This window comes from Parasteatoda tepidariorum, chromosome 9, assembly GCF_043381705.1.
Source record: "Parasteatoda tepidariorum isolate YZ-2023 chromosome 9, CAS_Ptep_4.0, whole genome shotgun sequence".
In the NCBI taxonomy this organism is placed as follows: domain Eukaryota; kingdom Metazoa; phylum Arthropoda; class Arachnida; order Araneae; family Theridiidae; genus Parasteatoda; species Parasteatoda tepidariorum.
In genome coordinates this window covers 64,398,566-64,410,725 of record NC_092212.1, presented here as the reverse complement: position 1 = coordinate 64,410,725, position 12,160 = coordinate 64,398,566, and the positions used below count along the sequence as shown (strand labels likewise).

General features: G+C 31.7%; 1 protein-coding gene across 4 annotated transcripts in view; it reads right to left on the bottom strand.

Annotated features, from left to right (window-relative positions):
* The window catches only part of LOC107450832 (Inositol phosphate kinase 1), an 85,163-nt gene that overhangs the window by 29,563 nt on the left and 43,440 nt on the right, over positions 1–12,160 (bottom strand). The gene's annotated exons all lie outside the window — the stretch shown is intronic.

Here is a 12,160-nt window from a genome sequence, read left to right as displayed (position 1 = left end):
AACCGGTTCAGAAGCGTGCGAAGAGGTTTTCTCTATCTCAAAGCAGAGTTTGTTATGTAACAGATCCGGTTCAGCTTCTTTCCTTGTTTCGGAGATCACTTCACTTATGAGGCAAGCATAAACACTCAAACCGAAACAGATAAGAGGCTCTGCCCCGTTCGCGTTGCATATTTCACTAATACGGAGTTGAACCTTTAATAAGTCTTAAACTCAAGAATGACTCCGTTTTTCAACATCCGTAATAAAATGAAATAAAAACCGACCATGGAATCATTTAGATAATTTTATAAGAAATAAATATTTTCGAATGCGGCATTCCAAAGTAAACCTGAAAATAATCACTCGCCGTTTGGCGAGTAAACAAGAAAAAGTGGCGACTTAAATAAACAACCGGTCACTTTTTCCCATTGCATTTTTTAAAAATCGCTTAATGATAAAAGTACATCTAAATAAAAAGACATTCTGGATAATTGGATTTTTATTAAAATACTTAATGCCTCCATTCAAAATTTTGATACTTCAGAATCCATCAATTTGTGGTGGAAAGATTCATGTATGTAGAAGGAGAGTTTTTTAACAATTCACACATTTCAAAGTAGCAATGTATACATTAAATGTAGTTTGCCACCCCAAATATTTTTATATAAAGTTCTTTGAAATCAGTATGTTTAACTAAGTTTTATCCCATATTTACATTATTTTTTTGTTGAATTAGCTTTTTATTGTCGTAAATAATTTCTAATATGAATTGGTTTAAAAATTAAATTTTATCCAAGCAAGCCAAAAAAAAAAAAGTTTGCAAAGTAGTTGCAAAGTAGTTATTAAACGAAAAGGACCTATCAATATCTGTCACTGACTTATTAAGTTTGAGAAGAAAGTGCCTAATAAGTTATTAGAGTTTATCAGCCACAGTCTACTAACTGAAAATTTAATTTTTCACGTCTATTCCAAAGTATTGCAAATTTCGATGAGTATATTATGATTATCATATTAGCTTTAATCAATTTAAATAAATTTATAATTCATATTATTACTATATCAGATAAACGGCGCTAGACGATTTGTAATTTGTTCTCCAAAATGGTATTCAATATTTTCTATTAAAAATAGATTATTGTGTATTTTTTCTCACAGTTCCCTCACAACTGACTTTCATCTTAATCAAGTTTGTCCACCCCTCGAATTGAGGAACTAGATTTCCTAAGAAAAATCTCACCAAATACGATCACCCTGCCTAAATTCGAAATACCGGAACTGATATATTTTTTTTATCACCTGAGAGAATCGTAAAAGTTCCAGATTCTTCCACTTTTTTCGCAGGAATTATGAAAAAAAAAATGCAACCTTTAAAGCTTGTATTATGGGGAAAGACAGGTTGGGAAAACTAAAAAAGAAGGAAAGAAAGCATGAGAAAGTAAAAGGAAAAGAGAACGGAATTAGAAAAGGAAATAAAGAGATGCTCGCTTCCGCCGGCCATAATTTCCACTTCCCGTAGACGGCAAACATGATTGTTCTCATATCAAAATCAGATGGGAACAAAGAAAAATTATTTACCCTGTGCAATCATTATGTTTAAATTTAAATTTATATATTAATAATATTGTTCTATTACTAATAATATTATTGAGAGAAAAGAAAACTAAAAAAATAAATTTAAAAATAACTAATAATAATAAAATAGTATGGGATATCTATTAATTTAATCTTATGTGGTAATGGAATAACAATAAAATCACGTTCACATAGTGATCGAATAATAATAAATCAATAATAATAACATTGCATTTGTTATTGAAGTGAAACTTCTATTATTATTGATTTATTGCTATTGTGATCCAATCAGCCTAACAGATACAATTATAAGTGGCTTAGCAATAACAATTAAACCATGCATCGCGTGACTATGGAATAATAATAAAATCATAACAATAACAATTCAATCATATATTGCGTGATACTGGAATTATTATAAAATCATATACGGCAAAGTGATTATAATAAAATCATATACGGAATTATATAAAATCTGATGTGGCATATATAGCAATGAAATAACTATAAAACTACAGCTATGGAATAGTAATTATATCATGCATGCCATATCAATGGAATAATAATATCAATGGAATCATTTGTAAAAAAAAAATATTCCCGCTACAGCTCATTGAGGGCCAGGGAAAGTTAAGGCTCCACAATTTCGTCAACAATAACATGATTGCAGCAATGTAGAGAGCATTGCGCATAGGTCGTCTTTACTTCTCAGACAATCTTATACTCCATTGAACTGGAGCTGGATAGGCTTCAAACAATTAAACTTCAGTTCTGAGTAGGACTGGGCGATATTATAAATTATAAATCGTGATGCATCGTCAGTTTTGCATCGCGATATAGCGATGTATCGCGATATAGTATTTTTGAATTTCATTTACTTGTAAGACACAGAAAGTCAGATTTCTATCAAAACTTCATACTCAGATTGATTTAAATCAATTTATAAATTTGAAGATACAGGTGGTTATCAAAATAATGGAAACACCCCAGATTTTGAAGGAATCCTTTATTAATATGGCGTAGGACCGCCTTTTGCATGCAAAACAGCTTGGATTCGCCTAGGAATCGAATCATACAAATTCTGAATAGTGTTTAGAGGAATATTGTACCATTCTTCATGGAGATATTGTGAAAGTTCCGTGAGAGATGCCGGTGGAGGATATCGATTCCGGATTGAAAGCTCTAAAATAGACCACAACGGTTCGATTATATTGAGGTCTGGGGACTGTGCTGGCCAAGGTAGATGTTCCACTTCATCCTCATGTTCATCAAACCATGATTGGACAACTCTGGCTGCATGAATAGGGGCATTATCATCCTGGAAAATTCCATCTCCTGCAGGAAACAAAATTTGCATCATAGGATGGACCTGGTCAGCTAAAACTTCTCTATACTTCTCCCCAGTGATCCTTCCTTTCAGGGTTACCATTGGGCCAGCAGAAAACCATGACACGGCTGCCCATACCATGACCGATCCACCTCNTTGATCACTTTGATAACTCTTTTCTGGGTGGCCTGGAATAAAATACATGCTGTTGTTGTTGTTAATTTACGTCGCACTAGAGCTGCACAATGGGCTATTGGCGACGGTCTGGGAAACATCCCTGAGGATGATCCGAAGACATGCCATCACAATTTTGATCCTCTGCAGAGGGGATGGTACCCCCGCTTCGGTAGCCCAACGACCTGCACGCGAAGTCGAGCACTTTACGGTAGAGCAGTTTAACGAGGACCAATACCGCACACCCTCTGCCCCTACGCAAACTGATCCAAGTGGGCACCCACCCGCACACTGACCGCAGCCAATGATGCTTGACTTCGGTGATCTGCTGGGATCCGTGTCTTAACGATCAGTCCACTGGGGACAAACACATTTAGAGAATACTATTTACATTTATTTACAATTTACGCATAATGCGTTTCAGTTTGATTTGGCATCAAATATTTACGATGCGTATAGCACAAAAACAAAATGAAAAGAATAACACGAGAAGCAATTCAAATTTAAGGATGGAAGTTGCGATTAGTTTAGCGAGGTTCGCATGAGCAATATTTACTTTTCACGTAAGTGCAAACGACTTGCTTTAGAAATCTCTGTATCCCATAAATCCCTGTAATTAATAATCACCAGATGTGCTCAAATAACATAATTTTTTAATAAACTATTTAAAAACGTACGCATAAATTTTTTTGGAAAGTGTTATTTAAGGTTTTATGAGGTTTGTAAGGTTATATAAACTTTTCATCAGGTTTATTCCATTATCAATTCCTCTAGAGAAATCGTTTCGACCGTTTCGTCAATTATTCAACAATAAATAGCCACTAGTTGCGATGTCCTTGTTGATAAAAATGCGGGTTATGAATTATCCAAAATAGACGTTTACGTTTTATTCCGCTTATTGTTTGTGCGCATACAAATAGCCACAAAGCTCGTGAGCACGCTTTAAAAGGCAAAGTAAACAGGTGATTAAATGCTTTTAAAAATATAGCTATTCCCGCATTTCCGCGTAATTCACCCGTTTCATAGAATCAATTTTCATTTTTCTTTTCCGCCTTGCTTTAAATTTGACTCTTTCTTTAGCCAACAAAGCCACCATTCCATTCAGTAGCTTGATGAGAGAGCATACACAAATACAATAAACAGAAAAATTGGTCAAATTGAATTAGTTTTTCTTTCCCCTATTCATTTTATTTTGCAGGTCACACAGCAAACGAGAACGAGTAGCGTTCGAATAGAACGTGTAAGAAAAAAATATGAAACAAGGGCCAACGCTCGGCAATGTTCGATAGACCGACGACCTAACCAGCTATCGGTTATGACCAACAGTTCACTCACCGAAACATTCTATTTTGAAGAAGAAAAAAGAAACCTGACGATAACACTTTAACCAAGGATCGGTCACTAACCAAAACCATTCTCAGTTGACCGGAGTCGAGTTGTTAGAAGGATATAAAAATAAAAATCGTCTGTTTTAATGACTATTTAGACAGCCGTGAAGGAATGAAAAATCGAAAGGGAAAATAAGGAACGATTTTAAAAGTATCATATAATAGTGTCGACAATTGACTTTTAGACTTCATTCGATTCAGAATCGAATGAAATTTAATTCTTAAATGAGTTAAGACCTTTAAATATATTTCTATAGTATAAAGGATCAAATTAGTTTTAAAAAAATAACTCGGAAGTATAATAATATTTAACTAACTTTTCGTCAAAGCAGTCGAATTTTAAAAAACGTTCATTAGCGGATGTAAACATGCTAACAAAGAAAAAAACAAAACAAAAAAATTAATTCGGAAACATTTAATGGGAAATTTTTTTTAATGTTTTATCAAAAAACCTTAAAACTAGGTTTTAGGTTGGGCAGTTGAATTCGCAAGTCTTCAGGTGCTACATTTTTGTCGTATAAGTTTATCCTAGTAGCTTTTGTAGTATAAGTTGAAACTGAATTAAATAAGCGGAATTATGGTTTTTGAAAAACAACTTATAAACTGTGAAAATGGTTGTCAGAGAAAAATAATTCGTTATTCTTGATTTGGTTATTTTATTTTATGAGAAATACTGATGCAATCATTTGTAAAGGCATATGTCTTAAGCAGTTTATTCAATGTGTTGTTTACGGAAAAAAATGAATTTTTGAAAATTTGTTATTTCTTTTTATTGCAATTTTGCATAAATAATTTCATAAAAATAATCTAAATATTAAGAAAGTAATGCAGTATTGGTTGGATTCAAACCTAAAACAGATTTTAAAAAATCATTACTGGTTTTAAAAACGAAAGTCCTAACTCACGGAACACCTGTGATCTTTCCATGGAGCCCTAGGGTTCCGCGGCACACCATTTGGGAACCACTGTCTTAATCATTGTTATAGATTTATCAGGCGCAGACTCATAAAGTAGAAGTTAGAAATTTCATGCTTAAATTTCAAGTTTTAACATTTAACTAAATATGTTTCAGTGAAATTTATTTTCTTATTCAATATTTTAAATTTCTATGAATAAGTTTTCTTGTCCTTAAAAGTATGAATACCACTAAATTCAGAAGCAATAAGTAGGTTAAGCTTCAAAAATTTTTCGAATTTTAAGAACTAAAAGTTATTTTTAAAATTTTAAAATTATATTTGAAGTTGAGTCTTCTTTGATTACCATGTTCTTCTGAATCTGATTATTTAAACGTAAGTCAGGTCGCAGATCTTTTATATCTCAATTCGAAAATCGTCTGTTTTTTTATAATTTAATTTTTGGACAAAAACAAATGATCTTTGTGATTTTTTTGTTGTTGACGAAATTGATGATTTTTTAATATTCATTTAAAAAAATAATAATAAAGCTAGCGTATATTAGATTAATGAAACCTCTTAAAACGGAGAAACAACCTAAAAGTAATTTAAAATGTTACATTTTATGCACATAAAAATGCCTAGCTTTATTTTCTAAAAAAGCTTTATTTTCTAATTTTTTGAACTGTATCGTCTGCAATTATTTTAAGCTTTTTTTACTAGTAGAAGCAGAGGTAGAGTCCTAACAATTACTACGACATTATTTATGTCGAAAGAGAAATATGGAATTTTTTTACACCCATTTTTTTCCACAGTTTGTAAAAACAAAATTGAGATTCGTATCAAATCCGGAAGGATAAAAAGTTAAAGAGATCCAGTTACATTTTTTGTTTTTCAACGGAATTTCTCACAATAGCTGATTATATCCTCTTTGAACATAAACATTTTACTCGAGCGTGGAAGAGATAAACAGTTGTATGCTGCCTATTCAACGCATCACTTCTTTTTACAATTAAGAACTTGAGTTAAATCTAATTGTCAGACAATTGAGCTCTTTATTGCGTCTCACACTAAAATGAAATCGGAACTTAGAAAGCAAATAATAAATCTTAATTATTTTTTTATTAATTGTACAGGAAGTTGTTGACTTGATATTTGAGATTATTCTTCTAAAGGAACATTTAATAGTTTTTCTGTAAATTAAAATTCTGATATTTTAGGTTAATGGTTCTAAAGTCTGTGATTAACATAATTTTAAGACATCACAGCATGAGTCAGCAGATTCTTGATTTTTTAAAAAATTGTTTTAAAAAATTCAATTTTTATCATTTAACTAAGATGAAATTGAAATTTCATCTTAAAAGGCCTGGTTTCTTAGGACAGGACGCCGTCAGCTGGAAATCAGCGCTAACCTCTGATTGGTCCATTTGTGAGTTTGATAGTATACGTCATCGAACGCTCATCTTGAACTACAATTACCGTCCAACTCAACTGCAGTTGGATTACAACGTGACGTTAACCACAGAAGCAATGGCGGAGAACATCCTGTTGCACATTGAAATCAGCCAAGATTCTGATTTTGACATTAAACATAGCTTCTTCATTAAACATAGCACTCTTCATTTAGCTCAGCTATAATGTGTTTTTTCTTGGACAAAGTCATTATTTGTTCTCTAAAACACTGGTCGACAATAACAAAATCAATACAAATTCAAAATAAATATTTGTTTACGTTATTAACGCATGCGCAATGAGAGATAATGTCTGCGTTGAACCGACTGCTCAAGCTGAGCTAACAAAAAAGAATTTTTTAGCGTCAGATCTACGTCAACTTTCCGCTGACGCCCAGATAAGGCGCTAGTTCTAAGAAACCAGGCCTTGAGCTAACAAACCAGTATTTTGTTGGCGTCAGCGTGACGTTGACGTCCCGCTGACGCCCAGATAAGGCGCTTGTCCTAAGAAACCAGACCTTTTGTTTACCGAATTATTAAAAAAAATATCAACAATATGCGTAACTTTTTTTTGTTCCATTTAATAATGTCTACCTTTACACTTCGACAAATTTTTCTTTTTTAAAATTCAAAATTATTTCCTAAGTTTTTATGAAATGTTTAATTTGGCACTTACGTACTCACATTATAAAAGAGATTATGCAACGCTTTCCTGTAAATCTAACGCTATTTGAGCTTCACAGCACGAAAATTTCTCAACAAATCGCAGAATGGAAGGGGTTAGAATATAAAATTACTGCTATGGTAAGACAAACGCTATACAAAATCTCTTTATTTTTTATAAACGTTATTATCGGAATAAAATTGCTCAAAATTTGATACAAAATCTTCTTCGCTGTTTTGATTCTAGACCAGAAATGTGCAGTAAATTTTGAATTATTTTCCTGTTTAAAGATGGGAAATATAAAAATAACGGGTTAGAGATAATATAAAAATTATGTATCTTTATTATTATTATATTACTATTTATCCATAATCAGTGTTAAATCGTAGTTCTCAACTTACAACTTCTGTGTTAACGAATTTTTAATTTCAATAAAGCAATTTCAATGAAAGAAGATATCTTTTGAATATATAATATTAATATATATTTCAAATCCCAACTCATTAAAAAAAGAAAGAAAAAAAAACGAGAAAAAAAAACAAGTAAATCAATTATAACTAATATAATATAATATCAAATAAAACTTTATTTTATTTTATTTTTTTAAACTATTGTTCAAGTTGTGAAAACCTTAGTTACTAAGTATAAATGTGTCCTTTGCGTTGAATAATTATGACAAAGAAATTCCGTATCTTCCATTTACGGAGTTCATGCACTAAGAAAGGATAGTGTATAATTAGATGCCACTGCTGCATAAGGAAACAAGGAGCACTTAAAGCGGAAATTAATTATTCCTTCTTAGAAATATTCCTTCTATGGTACTCCAATATCTTCAAAGGAGTTCGTTCCATTCAAAGAATTCCCGCTAACTAAGCAAATGAAAAAGATAAAGCGGAAAGAACTTTCACTTTATTTCAGTTCGCTGCGCAATACGAAAAAGTCGTCAGGAAACATTCAGATGAAGTTAGAAAATCAATTCCGATTTGCATCTACTTCAGATCTGGCTTTCCTTTTTTGATGCGTTCTTTTTCTGGAACGTAGCCCACGATCTATTTGTGATTACGCAGCGAACTAAGTATTAGATGATGTTCTTGGAGTATTTCAGGAAAAGATTAAACTATTTCTTACATTCACTTGATCTTTGTTTAGAAAGGGAATTTAGCAAGAAATACTTAAGTAGATTATTTGTTTATATATTTCTCTTAAGTTGTGCAACAATCGTTTGTACGGTTGGACCATGTTATAAATAATATTAGTTAAACAGTAGTTCGGACTGCTCCATCTAAATTACTCACTAAAACCGAGTGTTCACGATATCGTCGCTTTGAAACTAAACCGTGGTAACTCAAAAAAGCAAGTTTCTCAGGAGAGCGATTTCTAACTTTTCGGGAACTTCCACCGTAGGTTGACTCGAAGTTATGGCGACTATTGCAAAACAGTTTACATTTAAAAAAAAAAAACTGTTTCTTTACATTTTTCAATGAACCAGGCCTAATTCTTGTAGCATATCTAATTTTGTGGTAATTTCGAAATAAGTTAAGGTACTTTGAGTTGTAATACTTTTCTTTAAAACTTTTATTAAAAGTGGAGAGTTATTTCAAAATACAACGATGTTCTTCAAAATATCCTCCCGAATATTACATATTTCATTTCAAATTTTGACATACAACAGTGTAGGAAAAAAATTGCTCTCCTGAAAAACTTGCTTTTTTGAGTTACCACGGTTTAGTTTCAAAGCGAGGTTTTCTCCTCCAAGGTTTTGTTGCAACTGGCACACTGCTACACTATTCCCTAAAACCAAGATGGCGAATCGCGCCAATGCGATAGCGATTTATCTGCTCTCTAAATTAATTTTATGGAACTTTGAAGATAACACGTTGTTTCTCTAAAATAGTGATTTTTTTTTACACAATATGACCCAAATATCTCATTTTTCGATTTTTTTGAGTCACTACGGTTTAGTTTCAAAGCGACGATATCCTGGATTTATTATAGTGAAGTTAGACTGTATTTAATAGTTTCCGTTAGCTATACAGCAAAATCAATAATAAAACCTATACGACGAAGAATTTAAAGCTATTGTGGTTTTACGGTTTCTAGTAGCTAAGATATTTGATCGAAAATCTTTGATAACTGAATGTTTTGAAGAAAGGATATTGTAAGTTCCACAGCGAAAATATATGTGTAGTTTCTCACTTTTGGACGAAAAAATTCTTCATTTTGCATTTATTTCCATTTAAATGTAGTTTTTACAATTACTTAAGTTGTTGAATATCAGAGCACATTTAAAAGGGCAATGCCTAATTTTTAATGGGGCTAGGATTTAGTTTTTTAGGGATAGGAAATACTGGGGCTGAATACCAGGGCAAAAATGTCGAAACTAGTAGCAAGAGAAGCCAGGTTGGTTCGCAAAGCGAACTATATAAGATTGGGTTTCCTGAGCCGTAGCGAGTAGGAGGTGGAGCTCAGAAATGATATTTCTTTTTTTTTTTCTTATAGAAAGAGCGGATCTTATGCCATGTATTTTATTTACAATTACGCATTTTAATACTGAGTTCTTAGAGCTAAAATGTGTTTTTTTTTCGTACCCTGTATTATTTTTAAATGTGAATCCATACTAAGTGATTGTCAAATAACTTTGCCAACGGTCTCAACCACTGTACCGCGGCACTTTTGTGTGCCGCCAAATTCTTAAAATGTGCCGCCAAATATTANTCTAAAATGTTTCAACTCTCTTGGCCTTATCAATAATGTGTGTGTATATATATATATATATACTTTTTATAATTTTTCCACGCTTTAACCGCGTGAACACCTTTTTCGGCGATTGTATTGTCTCTGACAATCTTAAGATAAGATGGAAGCGTTTAAATTGTATATGACACACAATTTTAAAAAATGTTGTAAGAGCTAATCATTAAAGTAAGCTATGCAATTAATAAACAAATTAACAAAGGATAACTAAAGACACAAATATATAAAAAACAAATTAACAAAGGATAACTAACAAAAATTAAACTAACAATTAATAATTAGCAAAAAACTAGTTAACAAGAAATCACAAAAAAGTAACAATTAATAATTATAGAAAACAAGTTAACAATTAATAACTAGCAAAAAAATAAATAACTGTTGCTAACTAATAAAAAATTGGTCGAAAGAAATAATTAATCCCTTAATAAATGTGCTTTTGTCGTACATATTATTTTATTACACATTCAAAATTATTATCACAAACTATTTAACACAGTGTAAAATTGGTAATTAAACAACTTTTAATCTAATTTTTTTCATTGTGTGCCGTCAGATTTCGAAATCGTTAGAAGTGTGCCGCAACAAAAAAAAGGTTGAGAATCACTGGGCTAGTTATTTCTTTTAGTTACTTGTCCAATCGACGGTGGCCAAAACTGCTTCCAGTTTCTTAATTTCTCCCCCTGCTATTTAATACCCTTTTAAAAATTTTATTCTCTTTTCGAAAACGGTACATTCAACGGTCATATGTAGGAAAAACTATTTAGAATCAACCTATGTAAAACTTTTTAATTACATAATATTGTTCACCTCGCCAATAAAAAGCTCTAAAAAAAGCAAGTATATCAATTACAAATACTAGATGATCTAACAGCCTTTTTTGGTCCGCATTGATCAGAACATCAAGTATTGCAGCTACGGAGTACAAAGAGGTTAATTGCCACGCTAGCTGAAACAAGCTTTGGCCAAGATACTTGGCTTACATGAAAGTAAACAAGTCGAAATTTAAAAGAAAGATTTATGTATGCCAACTTCTAGTAGATTTTTTTTAGAAGGTTTCTGGCAATTGTTTAAAAACACGTAGATTACTTCATAGTCACAGGTCAATTGCCCCTATACATAAAAATAAAATTTCAATGATGTATTAAGTTATTCCATAGCCTTAAGAATTTAAAGAACTCAATTCTTTAAAACATCACAATTTTAAAATTTCATCATCACTACAGTTAAAAAAAATTTTTTTTCTAACACGTAAAATGATTTTAAGGAAAGAAAGCAAAAGCAACTTTTTTCTTTATCCCAACTTTTTCTTTCCCAAATTTTTTACCCTTCCCGAATTTTTTTCTTTTTTATTTTTGTCTCATTTTCCATTTAATTTTTTTTTTTCAACTTAACCATTTCGAGGTTTTTGGAGATGGGATTTTTTTGCTTCATTTTACATACTGTTTTTTTTAAAAATGAACTAATTGCGCTTTCTATAATGGAACGATTCTATCATTTCCCGTCGCCAATAGCCCATTATGCAGCTCTAGTGCGGCGTAAATGAACTACAACTACCATTTCTTTTCTAAAATGAACCACAAAACACCGATGTTCACTATTCTCTAAATTAACTAATTATTTAGAGCAGGGGTTGCCAAACTTTTTTGATCATCGACCCCCACATAATTTTTCGAAATCTCCATCGACCCCCATAAAAACCAGATAAAACTCTATTAGATACTGTGTTTGTACATTTATTTTATGATTTTGAACATTTAGATATTAAAGTAATAGTACAGTCTGCAAAAAAAAAAAGATATCACCCTGAATAACTTTCGTTATAATGATCGGATTTTCACGAACTAAGTGTTTATCTTAATGGTTCTTGGGGGTGACCTCAAATATGCTAATTAATTAGTGCTAACTATTAATTAAGTTACGAAATCAGACACAAAAACGTACTTTCTCTGAATAAACAT